We start from the raw sequence: 15,717 nt of genomic DNA, 5'->3' as shown, positions 1-15,717 counted from the left end.
TACTGGGGTATTATTTCTGGAATCACTATTATTACTGGGGCCGCTATGGGGACTCTCTTAATACTGCGCCCACTATGGGGACACTATTACTATACAGTCTTAGGGCTTATTCACACAAGTGTATATCGGCCGCCATTTTTACAACCAGCTGATATACGCTACCATCTGAGCTGTTTTCCCCTTCCCTCCCCCTTACTGGCTCACCTCCTCTCTCCTCCCCTCTGGCTATTTGCAATGAGAGGGGGTGGGACGGGGGCGGAGACCCTTATCAATAGCCAGCAATGGGAGGGGGCAGAGCTTAGCTCAGTTCCCGTGTCGCCCCCTCCCATTGCGAACTTCTGGAGGGGAGGGATGGGGAAGACAGTTTAGATGATAGCGTGTATTGTCTGGCCATGAAAACGGCGGCCGATATATACTCGTGTAAATAAGCCCCTTAATCGCAACCAAATGGCTAACTTCACACAGGCGAGCGCAATACCAGGCCGTGAATCCAACCGCCATTTTGCGCTCGCCGTCCATGTGACTTCCTCGAGGATGCGAGGCGTTTTCATGTCAAAACAGCCTCCCATCACTTCAGGGATACAGGGATCTTCCGCCGTGGCGGGTATTCGCAGAGTTTCTCCCATTGTTTTCAATGGCAGATCTCACATGGCATGGCTGCACCTAGCAGGTGGTGCGATGCTACACCGGCCCCATTGAAAATGGATGCTGCGATGCGAGAGCGCACACAAGATAGAACATGCCGGGATTTGTTTCCCGCATGGCGGTACCATGCAGAGTAACATCACTCATGTGTATGACCCCATTCAAAGGTATCGGGTTCATATTCCTGCGTCTTGCAACGCACAAATCTCACGCGATTTTGATGCCTTGGTGAAGGCAGCCTAAAACTGATGAGGCCCTCGGTGAACATTAGTTTGCCAGCCCTGCAGTAAAAGAAAGGCATGGTCGCACATCTGCAGGGCACGGTCTGGCATACTTTGGGACAACGTTCAGCATATGTACCAGGAGAGCTTCCAGGGCGGCTTCCATGAACGCAGTGATAAAACATGGTGTAAACAGAGTAACGGATCAGTAGGCCATGAGTACACAGTGCACATTGTGCCACTATGGTCAAACAAGATATCAGCAACATTGAATATATGGATTATTATCACCTGCGGCACTGCTGTAGTTACTGTAGTTAGAAGTGTGAGGTTCATAGCGCACAATCTGATCAAATTGTGTAAGTCTACCTGTCAAAAGGCAACCTCAGGGCTTACTCAGACGAACGTATATCGGCCAGTCTCGGGACTTAGCTCCGCTCCTGCCCTACCTCCTCCCATTGCAAATAGTGCTGAGGGGTGGAGAGGGGGCGGTAGCTCAGAGCACTGCTCCTGGCTCTTCCAGCCTCCTCCCCCTGCAGAGAGGGACACCGTATATCAGCCGGCGTGAATACCTGGCCGATATACGGTCGTCTGAATAAGCCCTCATACAGATGGGACCCTAGCCAGAATCCAGGTTCATAGTCCGAAGGGATGAAGACAGATATCAACTTTATTTACAGTTCGTCCCTAAAAACCATTGACAACCTTCTCCGTTCCTGATCGCCCCACTTCTCACAGGTTGTCAGACCTCCTCTTCACTTTTGGGACCCGAACACCCCTATGTCTCCAATTGTCTGTATATTTTTACCAGCTAAACTGATGAAGTGGTTTTGCCCTGAAACACGTATTCCCATGCTGGCCATGCACGGTATTTAATAAAGGAGAAGTTTCACACTGCAACGTCTTCAATATTTCTGTTACATTTAGAGTCTTGTGCCATTACCACCAGTTCTTTTAGCCTTTCCTCCCATTTTACTATTTATGACCTATCCTCAGGAAAGATCTTTAATAGTTGATCAGCATGGATCCAACACCGATCAGCTGATCATCCGTCACAATGCACTGACAGTGGGCTAGATCAGTGGTCCCCAACCTTTTTGGCACCAGGGACCGGCTTCAAGCAAGACCATCTTTACAAGGCCCAGCAGGGTTGGGTCGGGACATGGGCGGGGCTTTGGTTATATGGGGCGGGGTTATGAAGGGGGTTGGAGTTTAGTGCATTCTTATTTAATTATGACATTTAGAATGTCCTGGCAGTACACACATAGGGCAGCATATAATTTATCCCCCCCTCCCCCCCAGTAATAGACAGCGCCCACCTCTCAGTAATTAGCAGCCCCTCCCCCTGTAATAAGTAGCCCCCACCCCCAGTAATAAGTAGCCCCATCCCCAGTAATAAGCAGCCCCCCCCCCAGTAATAAGCAGGTCCCCCCAGTAATAAGCAGGTCCCCCCCCTGTAATAAGCAGGCCCTCCCCCCCCCCGTAATAAGCAGGTCCCCCCCCAGTAATAGGCAGCCCCCCCCAGTAATAGGCAGCCCCTCCAGTAATAAGCAGCCCCCACCCCACCCCCAGTAATAAGCAGCCCTCCAGTAAGCAACCCCCCCAGTAATAAGCAGGTCCCCCCCAGTAATAAGCAGTTCCCCCCCAGTAATAAGCAGTTTCCCCCCCAGTAATAAGCAGCTCCCCCAGTCGTAAGTAGCCCCCAGTAATAACCAGCCCCCCCCCAGTAATAGGCAGCCCCGCATAATAGGCAGCCCCCACCAGTAATAGGCAGCCCCTTCCCCTGTAATAAGTAGCCCGCCCCCCAGTAATAAGCAGCCCCCCCAGTAAGCAACCCCCCCAGTAATAAGCAGGTCCCCCCCAGTAATAAGCAGGTCCCCCCCCAGTAATAGGCAGCCCCCCCAGTAGTAAGTAGCCCCCCCCCCAGTAATAGGCAGCCCCGCGTAATAGGCAGCCCCCCCCCCCGGTAATAGGCAGCCCCTTCCCCTGTAATAAGTGCCCCCCCCAGTAATAACCAGCCTCCCCCAGTAATAGGCAGCCCCTTCCCCTGTAATAGGTAGCCCCCACCCCCCCAGTAATAGGCAGCCCCCCCATAATATGCAGCACCCTCCCCCCCGTAATAGGCAGCCCCCCTAGTAGTAAGCAGCCCCCCAACCCATATACTTACCTCCTCTCCCTGCTGTCGCTCTCTGTCTGCTTGCCCTGACGTCAGTGTGCAGCCCGGAACGTTTCCTCCCCGAGTCCTCTCCTGCGGAACTAATGAGCACGGGACTCGGGGAGGAGGATCCTGGCTGCACACTGACGTCAGTGTGCGCTGGGATCAGCGCGATTACCAGCGGGGAGCTGCGGCGCCCCCGCTGGTAATCGCTTCAGTGGTGAGCGGCGTCAGCACACCGCTGGCCACATAACACAAGGCAGCGGGCCGGATTCGGCCCGCGGGCCTTGTGTTTAGAGCAAAAGTTCCCGGCGGTGCCGCGGACCGACGCTAACCATCTAACGGCACGGCCCGGTGGTTGGGGATCCCTGGGCTAGATGATCAGCCGAGATACCAAGAAACGGACCCCAGGCGATCAACTGCTGATAACCTATCCTGAGAATAGGTCGTGAATAGTTAAAGTCCCGGAATACATGTCCAGTAATATTTAGCTATAAAACATTGTGCTAGCCCATAATAAATGTGCTGTGCTTGGAGTGTGACATACTTATTACATGTTTTCTGAAGAGAGAAGTGAAGCAGAGCAACGTCAGGTCAACCGGAAATTGTTCTGACCCCTGCACCGTACTTCTCCAAGGACCCGTGACACACTGGGAGAAGAGACTTGCACATAACTTGGAGAGAGTGGCAGTATTAATAGATTGTTCCCATTGTGTAAAAAAACACACACATGCACTGCTTTCTTTTACACGGGACGATCTGTCAGGTGTAGATGGTTGACAGGTTGTCCTAGCATTAATCGTTCCTGTGCCTTTACACAGCAATGAGCATCGCTCAGTGAATGGAGGTTGAGCGGCCGGGACTGTTCCGGCCCACCCGCCAACATTCACAATAAGCAGGCAGTCATTCATAAGTGAATGACTGTCTATTACTCAGTTTTCTACATACGTTCATCTCGTTTGTTCTGGCGGGGCATGCATTTACACTGAAAGGTGGTCGCCATAAGGCCATGCTAGCTCCTCTGGTTAATTTATGCAAATAAGGAAGATGGAAAAATACTAGAGATGAGCGAGCACCAAAATGCTCGGGTGCTCGTTATTCGGGACGAAATTATCGCGATGCTCGAGGGTTCGTTTCGAATAACGAACCCCATTGAAGTCAATGGGCGACCGGAGCATTTTTGTATTTCGCCGATGCTCGCTAAGGTTTTCATGTGTGAAAATCTGGGCAATTCAAGAAAGTGATGGGAACGACACAGAAACGGATAGGGCAGGCGAGGGGCTACATGTTGGGCTGCATCTCAAGTTCACAGGTCCCACTATTAAGCCACAATACCGGCAAGAGTGGGGCCCCCCCCTCAACAACGTTTACTTCTGAAAAGCCCTCATTAGCATGGCATACCTTTGCTAAGCACCACACTACCTCCAACAAAGCACAATCACTGCCCTGCATGACACTCCGCTGCCACTTCTCCTGGGTTACATGCTGCCCAACCCCCCCCCCCCCCCCCCGCACGACGCAGTGTCCACAGCGCGCAACAAACTGTCCCTGCGCAGCCTTCAGCTGCCCTCATGCCACACCACCCTCATGTCTATTTATAAGTGCGTCTGTCATGAGGAGGAACCGCAGGCACACACTGCAGAGGGGTTGGCATGGCTAGGCAGCGACCCTCTTTAAAAGTGGTGGGGCGATAGCCCACAATGCTGTACAGAAGCAATGAGAAATAGAATCCTGTGCCACCGCCATCAGGAGCTGCACACGTGGGCATAGCAATGGGGAACCTATGTGCCACACACTATTCATTCTGTCAAGGTGTCTGCATGCCCCAGTCAGACTGGTAATATGTACCTTAACAGTAACCGCGTTGGTGGTAATGTGGTGGTGACTGCGGACCTAGTAGCGCCGTTTTATTTTGTTGGTTTTCGGAATGTGGCCCGGATTAAGTGGGCCGTGGCGGGGGGATGTTTTTGAGGCACTACGTGTCCTCTCCACGTGTCCGTGGTTATATGCACCTTAACAGTAACCGCGTTGGTGGTAATGTGGTGGTGACTGCGGACCTAGTAGCGCGGTTTTATTTTGTTGGTTTTCGGAATGTGGCCAGGATTAAGTGGGCCGTGGCGGGGGGATGGTGGGGGGTCTCTCTTGTTGTGTCGGTAAAGGTGAAATTCTTGGACTGCCACCAGACGAACCAATGCAAAGGCATTTGCCAAGAATGTTTTCCCTGTTGGAGAAGGAGGGGGATGTTTTTGAGGCACTACGTGTCCTCTCCACGTGTCCGTGGTTATATGCACCTTAACAGTAACCGCGTTGGTGGGAAATGGCCTCGCCGCCATCATGTCTTTGGGAAGCCTCTGTTTCCACACCCCAGAGACATACCATTAGCAGCGGTATAGGCAGAGCCCATAATTCGTAACATTTCAGCCGTAGCATTAGGACAGGCCCCACTAACATATCACTAGCAGCATTATAGGAGGAGCACAGTCTTCGTTCCATGTCAGCAATAGTAGCACTCAAGACAGGCCCCAGTAACAATTCCGAAGCAGCAGTATAGTGGGAGCGCAGTCTTAGTTCCATTTCAGTAGCTGCAGTATAGCCAAGGCCCAAGTTACATTTATGTAGCTAAAGTGTAGGCCAACCCCACACACACTTCTGTACCATGAGTGCAGGCGAAGAACATACAAATTGGTATGATTACACTGTAGGTGAGGGCCCCAAAAAATTGGTGTACCAACAGTACTAATGTACCTCAGTAAAAATTGGCCATGCCCAACCAAGATGGCAGGTGAAACCCATTAATCGCTTTGGTTAATGTGGCTTAAGTGGTAACTAGGCCTGGAGGCAGCCCAGTTTAACGAAAAATTGGTTCAAGTTAAAGTTTCAATGCTTTTAAGAGCATTGAAACATATAAAAATTGTTTAGAAAAATTAGATGAGTGAGCCTTGTGGCCCTAAGAAAAATTGCCCGTTCAGCGTGATTACGTGAGGTTTCAGGAGGAGGAGCAGGAGGAGGAGGAGCAATATTAGACACAGATTGATGAAGCAGAAATGTCCCCGTTTTGGATGGTGAGAGAGAACGTAGCTTCCATCCGCGGGTGCAGCCTACGTATTGCTTACGTATCGCTGCTGTCCGCTGGTGGAGAAGAGAAGTCTGGCGAAATCCAGGCTTTGTTCATCTTGATGAGTGTTAACCTGTCGGCACTGTCGGTTGACAGGCGGGTACGCTTATCTGTGATGATTCCCCCAGCCGCACTAAACACCCTCTCCGACAAGACGCTAGCCGCAGGACAAGCAAGCACCTCCAGGGCATACAGCGCTAGTTCAGGCCACGTGTCCAGCTTCGACACCCAGTAGTTGTAGGTGGCAGAGGCGTCACGGAGGACGGTCGTGCGATCGGCTACGTACTCCCTCACCATCCTTTTACAGTGCTCCCGCCAACTCAGCCTTGACTGGGGAGCGGTGAAACAGTCTTGCTGGGGAGCCATAAAGCTGTCCAGGCCCTTAAAGACTGTTGCACTGCCTGGGCTGTACATGCTGCTCGATCTCCGCACCTCCCCTGCTACCTAGCCCTCGGAACTGCGCCTTCTGGCACTAGCGCTGTCGGATGGGAATTTTACCATCAGCTTGTCCGCCAGGGTCCTGTGGTATAGCAACACTCTCGAACCCCTTTCCTCTTCGGGAATCAGAGTGGGAAGGTTCTCCTTATAGCGTGGGTCGAGCAGTGTGTACACCCAGTAATCCGTAGTGGCCAGAATGCGTGCAACGCGAGGGTCACGAGAAAGGCATCCTAACATGAAGTCAGCCATGTGTGCCAGGGTACCCGTACGCAACACATGGCTGTCTTCACTAGGAAGATCACTTTCAGGATCCTCCTCCTCCTCCTCATCCTCCTCAGGCCATACACGCTGAAAGGATGACAGGCAAGCAGCAGGGGCACCGTCAGCAGTGGGCCAAGCTGTCTCTTCCCCCTCCTCCTCATCCTCCTCATGCTCCTCCTCCTCCTCCTCCTGAATGCGCTGAGATATAGACAGGAGGGTGCTCTGACTATCCAGCGACATACTGTCTTCCCCCGCCTCCGTTTCCGAGCGCAAAGCGGCTGCCTTTATGGTTTGCAGGGAACTTCTCAAGATGCATAGCAGAGGAATGGTGACGCTAATGATTGCAGCATCGCCGCTCACCACCTGGGTAGACTGCTCAAAGTTTCCAAGGACCTGGCAGATGTCTGCCAACCAGGCCCACTCTTCTGAAAATAATTGAGGAGGCTGACTCCCACTGCGCCGCCCATGTTGGAGTTGGTATTCCACGATAGCTCTACGCTGCTCATAGAGCCTGGCCAACATGTGGAGCGTAGAGTTCCACCGTGTGGGCACGTCGCACAGCAGTCGGTGCACTGGCAGATTAAAGCGATGTTGCCGGGTGCGCAGGGTGGCAGCGTCCGTGTGGGACTTGCGGAAATGAGCGCAGAGCCGGCGCACCTTTACGAGCAGGTCTGACAAGCGTGGGTAGCTTTTCAGAAAGCGCTGAACCACCAAATTAAAGACGTGGGCCAGGCATGGCACGTGCGTGAGGCTGCAGAGCTGCAGAGCCGCCACCAGGTTACGGCCGTTGTCACACACGACCATGCCTGGTTGGAGGCTCAGTGGCGCAAGCCAGCGGTCGGTCTGCTCTGTCAGACCCTGCAGCAGTTCGTGGGCCGTGTGCCTCCTATCTCCTAAGCTGAGTAGTTTCAGCACGGCCTGCTGACGCTTGCCCACCGCTGTGCTGCCACGCTGCGCGACACCGACTGCTGGCGACGTCCTGCTGCTGCTGACACATCTAGATTGCGAGACAGAGGTTGAGGAGGAGGAGGAGGAGGAGGGTGCTTTAGTGGAGGAAGCATACACCGCCGAACATACCACCACCGAGCTGTGGCCCGCAATTCTGGGGGTGGGTAGGACGTGAGCGGTCCCAGGCTCTGACTCTGTCCCAGCCTCCACTAAATTCACCCAATGTGCCGTCAGGGAGATGTAGTGGCCCTGCCCGCCTGTGCTTGTCCACGTGTCCGTAGTTAAGTGGACCTTGCCACTAACCGCATTGGTGAGGGCGCGTACAATGTTGCGGGAGACGTGGTCGTGCAGGGCTGGGACGGCACATCGGGAAAAGTAGTGGCGACTGGGAACTGAGTAGCGCGGGGCCGCCGCCGCCATCATAGCTTTGAAAGCCTCCGTTTCCACAACCCTATACGGCAGCATCTCAAGGCTGATAAATTTGGCTATGTGGACGGTTAACGATTGAGCGTGTGGGTGCGTGGCGGCGTACTTGCGCTTGCGCTCCAACAGTTGCGCTAGCGACGGCTGGACGGTGCGCTGAACTACACTGGTGGATGGGGCCGAGGACAGCGGAGGTGAGGGTGTGGGTGCAGGCCATGAGACGGTAGTGCCTGTGTCCTGAGAGGGGGGTTGTATCTCAGTGGCAGGTTGGGGCACAGGGGGAGAGGCAGCGGTGCAAACCGGAGGCGGTGAACGGCCTTCGTCCCACCTTGTGGGGTGCTTGGCCATCATATGTCTGCGCATGCTGGTGGTGGTGAGGCTGTTGTTGGTGGCTCCCCGGCTGATCTTGGCACGACAAAGGTTGCACACCACTGTTCGTCGGTCGTCAGGCGTCTCTGTGAAAAACTGCTAGACCTTAGAGCACCTCGGCCTCTGCAGGGTGGCATGGCGCGAGGGTGCGCTTTGGGAAACAGTTGGTGGATTATTCGGTCTGGCCCTGCCTCTACCCCTGGCCACCGCACTGCCTCTTGCAACCTGCCCTGCTGCTGCCCGTGCCTCCCCCTCTGAAGACCTGTCCTGTGTAGGCGTTGCACACCAGGTGGGGTCAGTCACCTCATCGTCCTGCTGCTCTTCCTCCGAATCCTCTGTGCGCTCCTCCCTCGGACTTACTGCCCTTACTACTACCTCACTGCAAGACAACTGTGTCTCATCGTCATCGTCCTCCTCACCCACAGAAAGTTCTTGAGACAGTTGGCGGAAGTCCCCAGCCTCATCCCCTGGACCCCGGGAACTTTCCAATGGTTGTGCATCAGTGACGATAAACTCCTCTGGTGGGAGAGGAACCACTGCTGCCCAATCTGAGCAGGGGCCCGAGAACAGTTCCTGGGAGTCTTCCCGCACCTGAGCATGTGTCATTGTAGTGGAGTGAGGAGGCTGGGAGGAAGGAGGAGCAGCAGACAGAGGATTCGGATTTGCAGCAGTGGACGGCGCAGAACTGTGGCTGGACGATAGGTTGCTCGAAGCACTTTCTGCCATCCAGGACAGGACCTGCTCACACTGCTCATTTTCTAATAACCGTCTCCCGCGTGGACCCATTAATTGGGCGATGAATGTGGGGACGCCAGAAACGTGCCTCTCTCCTAATCGCGCAGCAGTCGGCTGCGACACACCTGGATCAGGAGCTCGGCCTGTGCCCACACCCTCACTTGGCCCTCCGCGTCCTCGGCCGCGTCCACGGTCTCTAGGCCTACCCCTACCCCTCAGCATGCTGTATTACCAGTGATTTGATTTCACAGGCAGGAAATAAATTGGCGCAAGCCTGCAGGCCAAATATAATTTTTTAACTTTTTTTAAAAAGGAAAGGCCCACTGCCTCTAGTGAATGAATAATAAGTTTAATAACTGTGTTGCGGCCCTGCAAAAGTGTCACAGAACTTTACTGTTGCAGAGTTATTAACTGTGGCAGAGCAGGTATTTCCCAGGCAGGAAAGAAATTGGCGCAAGGCTGCACTCAACCGTAGCTGGTTGCATCTGATTTTTTTACGTTCTCCACGCAGCACACATGTACACAGAGCCCTTAGGACTGACAGAGGCAGGGCAAATATACTTTTTTCCCTTTTGTTTAAAAGGAAAGGCCCACTGCCTCTAGTGAATGAATAATAAGTTTAATAACTGTGTTGCGGCCCTGCAAAAGTGTCACAGAACTTTACTGTTGCAGAGTTATTAACTGTGGCAGAGCAGGTATTTCCCAGGCAGGAAAGAAATTGGCGCAAGGCTGCACTCAACCGTAGCTGGTTGCGTCTGATTTTTTTACGTTCTCCACGCAGCACACACGTACCCAGAGCCCTGACGGCTGTCAGAGGCAGGGCAAATATACTTTTTTCCCTTTTGTTTAAAAGGAAAGGCCCACTGCCTCTAGTGAATGAATAATAAGTTTAATAACTGTGTTGCGGCCCTGCAAAAGTGTCACAGAACTTTACTGTTGCAGAGTTATTAACTGTGGCAGAGCAGGTATTTCCCAGGCAGGAAAGAAATTGGCGCAAGGCTGCACTCAACCGTAGCTGGTTGCGTCTGATTTTTTTACGTTCTCCACGCAGCACACACGTACCCAGAGCCCTGACGGCTGTCAGAGGCAGGGCAAATATAATTTTTTCCCTTTTGTTTTAAAGGAAAGGCCCACTGTGCCTATTCAATGACTAATATAACTGTGTTGCGGCCCTGCAAAAGTGTCACAGAACTTTACTGTTGCAGAGTTATTAACTGTGGCAGAGCAGGTATTTCCCAGGCAGGAAAGAAATTGGCGCAAGGCTGCACTCAACCGTAGCTGGTTGCGTCTGATTTTTTTACGTTCTCCACGCAGCACACACGTACCCAGAGCCCTGACGGCTGTCAGAGGCAGTGCAAATATAATTTTTTCCCTTTTGTTTTAAAGGAAAGGCCCACTGTGCCTATTCAATGACTAATATAACTGTGTTGCGGCCCTGCAAAAGTGTCACAGAACTTTACTGTTGCAGAGTTATTAACTGTGGCAGAGCAGGTATTTCCCAGGCAGGAAAGAAATTGGCGCAAGGCTGCACTCAACCGTAGCTGGTTGCGTCTGATTTTTTTACGTTCTCCACGCAGCACACACGTACACAGAGCCCTTAGGACTGACAGAGGCAGGGCAAATATACTTTTTTCCCTTTTGTTTAAAAGGAAAGGCCCACTGTGCCTATTCAATGACTAATAACTGTGTTGTGGCCCTGCCTACACAATTCTGTGCCTGTAGTATCAATGCAGGGTGCAATGCTCTGCACTGCCGATTTTGAGAAGAAAAAAAAAAGCAACACAGCTAACAGCAGCCTGCACAGTACTCCACACAGTTAAATGTGGCCCTAGAAAGGACCGTTGAGGTTCTTGAAGGCTACACTCACTCCTAACACTCTCCCTGCCTAAGCACCACTTCTGTCCCTAATGCCGGGTGCAATGCTCTGCACTGCCGATTTTGAGAAAAAAAAAAAATTTCTCCACTGCTAACAGCAGCCTGCACACACGTAGATGTGGCCCTAAGAAGGACCGTTGGGGTTCTTGAAGCCTACACTCACTACAAACACTCTCCCTACAGCAACTCCAATAGAACAGCACTTTCCCTCAGCTAACTCACAAGGCATGTGTGGCGAGCCGCGGGAGGGGCCGACTTTTATACTCGGGTGACATCTGATCGCCCCAGCCACTCACAGCAGGGGGGTGGTATAGGGCTTGAACGTCACAGGGGGAAGTTGTAATGCCTTCCCTGTCTTTCAATTGGCCAGAAAAGCGCGCTAACGTCTCAGAGAGGAAACTGAAAGTAACCGGAACACCGCGTGATACTCGTTACGAGTAACGAGCATCCCGAACACCCTAATATTCGCACGAATATCAAGCTCGGACGAGTACGTTCGCTCATCTCTAAAAAATACCTCTGCAGCGCCACCTATTGGATGGCAGCATTCCTTCGAATCAAAGTGACTTTCTAACAAGTCTTAGCAATGATTGGGAATAGGGAAACAAGCCAGAAGACCATGCACAGACAGCTGTTTCAGGGTGTTTGCCCCTCATCAGTGTGCAGCAGGCTTCTGGCTTAGTTTGTGAGAGGCCTATGATGTGGGTGAAGAGGTGATGGCAAGCAGTGATTCACAATCCAGAATGTTTCTTCTTTTAGTTGTCTCTATATGCTGGGGTTTTCTTTTTGCCACCTAAACAACCCCAAATTTGAAAATAATTCTAGATATGTCGGGGTGGTTTCACACCTGCGCTGGGAATTCATTCATGGAGCAGGATAGGGGAATCCCCACAGCCGAACGGTTCAGTCTGTGGACGGAATCGAACAGCGCCGGGCAGATTCCAATGACTATAATGCAGTCCGCGCACTTTCCGCCTAGCTGCCTCGTTTTGGGATGGAAGAAAAAGCGTTGAATTCAGCGCTTTTTCTTCCGGTATTTGCAGTCGGATCTGCGACGGAGCCTCTGGCCGAATGTTCTGACACGTATGTGAAACCACCCTCAGTCCTCACAATGCATTTGTTACTTTGGTTGCCTGTCTTTGAATCAGCATTGTATAATGATGCCCAGAACGCTATGCTATAGTCCACCTACGCTCTGATTTCTAATGAGATACTCATGATGCATGCATAGTTCTGTGTGGCCTTTAATGCACCCTGCATTTGCTTTTGCAACAGCTCCTTAGCGCTGGATCATATAATCCTGGAAAACGCCCTATGCTGTGGTTTTTGCATTCCTCTTGCCTGGAGTAGATCAGTAATTGTTAAACATTTATATTTGGAGTGTGCTCTGTTATTGATTTATGTAGATTGCTTATTTTATGGTGATGTCCGATCTCTGCAGGCAGTGGACATTGCATAAAGGGACCAGATTTTCCCAGGGTCAAAGTGTCACAAAGGGGTGTGGTGAGTGGCTGGTCTTATCGCAATGTATGATTTTACCTCCAGTTCACAACATGGAGCAAATTCTGCAGCAGTTTTTTCACATACGTACCACCTAATCAGCATCACCTGACCAGCGGTGCAGCAGCTGACCAGGATGCAGGGAACTGAAATCTGGGGAGCACTGACAGCGGGTAGCCTTCAGAGGAAGTGAGGGTGAGAGTTGCATAGTATGATATGCAGCTGATTTCCAGTCAAAATCTACACCAATGGCATGTATTTTGACAGGTTTTTTTAGATGCAAAGGTGCTGTGGACAGTTTGCAGCATTTCTGCCATGTGTAAACATACCCTAAGTCAGCTTGAAGTAGGCTGCTACGTACAGTAGTAACAGTAACCCCCATAGTAACCTCACTACTAATAGTAACTCCTATATTGGTCCCAGTAGTAATAGTGATCCCCACAGTAGCCCAAGTAGAATAAACGCCCCCCTATACCAGCCCCAGCATTAATAGTGATCCCCCACAGTAGCCCCAGTAGTATTAGTGAACCACCCACAGTAGCCCCAGCAATAATACTGACCCCCCCCCCCCCCCCCACAGTGTCACCAGCAGTAATAGTGACCCCCACAGTAGCCCCAGCAATAACAGTGACCCACTCAGAGTAGTCCCCGGCAATAACAGTGACCCCCCCCTCAGTGGCCCTAGCAATAATAGTGGCGCCCCACAGTAGCCCCTGTAGTAATGGTGACCCCTCATAGTAGCCTTAGCAATAAATTACCCCCCACAGTAGCCTCAGTAGTAAAAGTGTCCCCTTAGACCCATATACTTACCTCCTCCTGGTCTTCACAGCACCTCTCATTGCTGCCAGCAGAAGTCTGTGCACCCGCAGCAGCACTTCCTCCACTCTACTTGCGGAACCAAAGAGGAGAGGTCAGCGGAGGAGGGGATGAAGATCTGGCCCATAGCACTGCAGAGTGATTTCCAGCCAGGGACCTGCAGCATCCCAGCTGATAATCACTGTAATGATGACCCGACGTCCCCGTTGGGGCCCCGGCAGAAAGCGGGACACAGGGTCCCAAAGTGGGACTGTACCGCCTAAATCAGGAAGTCTGGTCACTAGAGATGAGCGAACGTACTCGTAATGAGTACTTACGCACCCGAGTACCGCCATTTTCGAGTACTTCAGTACTCGCGCGTAAAGATTCGGGGGGCGGGGAGAGGCGTGGCGGTGCGGGGGGTAGCAGCGGGGAACAGGGGGGAGCCCTCTCTCTCTCCCTCTCCCCCCCACTCCCCGCCGCAACCCCCCGCGCCGCCACGGCGCCCGCCGAATTTTTTCGCCCGAGTACGGAAGTACTCGAAAATCGCGGTACTCGGGCGAAAAAGGGGCGGGGACGAGCACGTTCGCTCATCTCTACTGGTCACCTTACCCACAAATTTATAGGTCTTAGAATGCAGAGATGCAGATTCTATTATTTTCCCTTAAAAATGTGTTTTTTATTGTGGAAAGGTAGTAAAAAATTTTTTCCAATTTTACTTGGTTTCACAGTGATCGTCCTGATCCAGATAAGAAAGTTGTCAGATTTTTTTTTCCAAATGGTGAACACCATAAAAACAAAACCCAAAAAACAATGATGTGATTTCTGGACATTTTCATAGTGCCATAAAAAAGTACAACTTGTCCCCCCAAAAAACGAAGCAAGCCCTCTTACGGCGATGTCAACAAGTTATGCTTCTTGTAATGCGGGAATGAGTCACTAAGGGGTTAAATACAGTAGTAGCGATTATTAGACTACAATGCAAGTTTAAGATGGGGCAGTTTTATAAGCAAGGACTTGGTCAGGCAGGACGAGGTATTTTGGTGCCCTAGGCAACAAGTAACTAGCAGCCCACCAGCGCCCCTCTTACTGTGCTTGTACACCAAAAATAAACTAGATTAAAGATACACAATAAAGAATTAATGATATTATTCGGTTTTGCAAGACTAGGCTTAGAGATCTCAGTAGAGAGGTGGGCAAAACAGACTTGGATTCCATAATCGCACAACCAACAGGAAGATCCTCATTATCTATGCTACAAAGGGCAATAAAAAACAAAGTCCTGAAAATCGAAAAACAAGAAATATTTTCCAGATGGGAAAAAACAACACAAGACACAGATATGGAAGAGAAGATCCTGAAGGGTTGGTCAAAAATCAGAGCCTGTTTGATCAGTGAGACCTGGAGGGAAACCTTCTTCAAAATGATGCATCATGCCACATATGGCTTTGATATTCCAGCATCTCCCTCATTCCCAGAGCACATCACACAGTGCCCAAAATGTGGAACACCAGCCACAGACTTAGTTCATAGTATATGGGGTTGTGCTCAGGTGCAGGATTTCTGGAAGAAACTCATAAAGTATATAAAGGATCAATGGAGAATAGTAATACCCAGGGAGATACAAGCTGTAATATTCCACAATGATCAGAGGACAGGGCCGGACGGATCTACTCCTCTAACATGCCCTAGATTCATCCACATAGTTCTTCTAGTAGCGAAAAGACTTTTGCTCCAACATTGGCTTCTGCAGACAATCCCAGGAATAACAGAGCTGGTAGCCCAACTTAAAAACTTATTAACCCCTTCCCGCTGCAGGGCGTAAGTTTATGTCCTGGCAGCCTGGTACTTCCCGCAACAGGACATAAACTTACGTCCTGGAGATAGCGCGGGATTGATCCTGCGCTATCCCACAGCAGGAGCCGGTTTTCAGTCACAGCCGGCGTCCCGCTGCAACAGCGGGGGGGCATCGGAGATGCGCCCCTCACTGTTAACCCCTTCCCTGCCGCGATCTAAGTAGATTGCGGCAGGGAAAGAGTTCACAGAGGAAGCGGACTCCCTCTGTGTCTCCGGCCGGAACTCGCGATGTCATCGCGAGAGCCCGGCCTGTCACCATGGCAACAGGACGCCAGACACTGGCGTCCTGTATTGCCTATGCCTGAGATCGCTGTATAAGCGAAAAGGCATGGCAGAGCAGTAGCTCTGCCATGCCTTATGACAGCGATCATCAGGGCAGT

This window comes from Eleutherodactylus coqui, chromosome 1, assembly GCF_035609145.1.
Source record: "Eleutherodactylus coqui strain aEleCoq1 chromosome 1, aEleCoq1.hap1, whole genome shotgun sequence".
Classification (NCBI taxonomy): domain Eukaryota; kingdom Metazoa; phylum Chordata; class Amphibia; order Anura; family Eleutherodactylidae; genus Eleutherodactylus; species Eleutherodactylus coqui.
Note: the sequence above shows the minus strand (reverse complement) of the source record.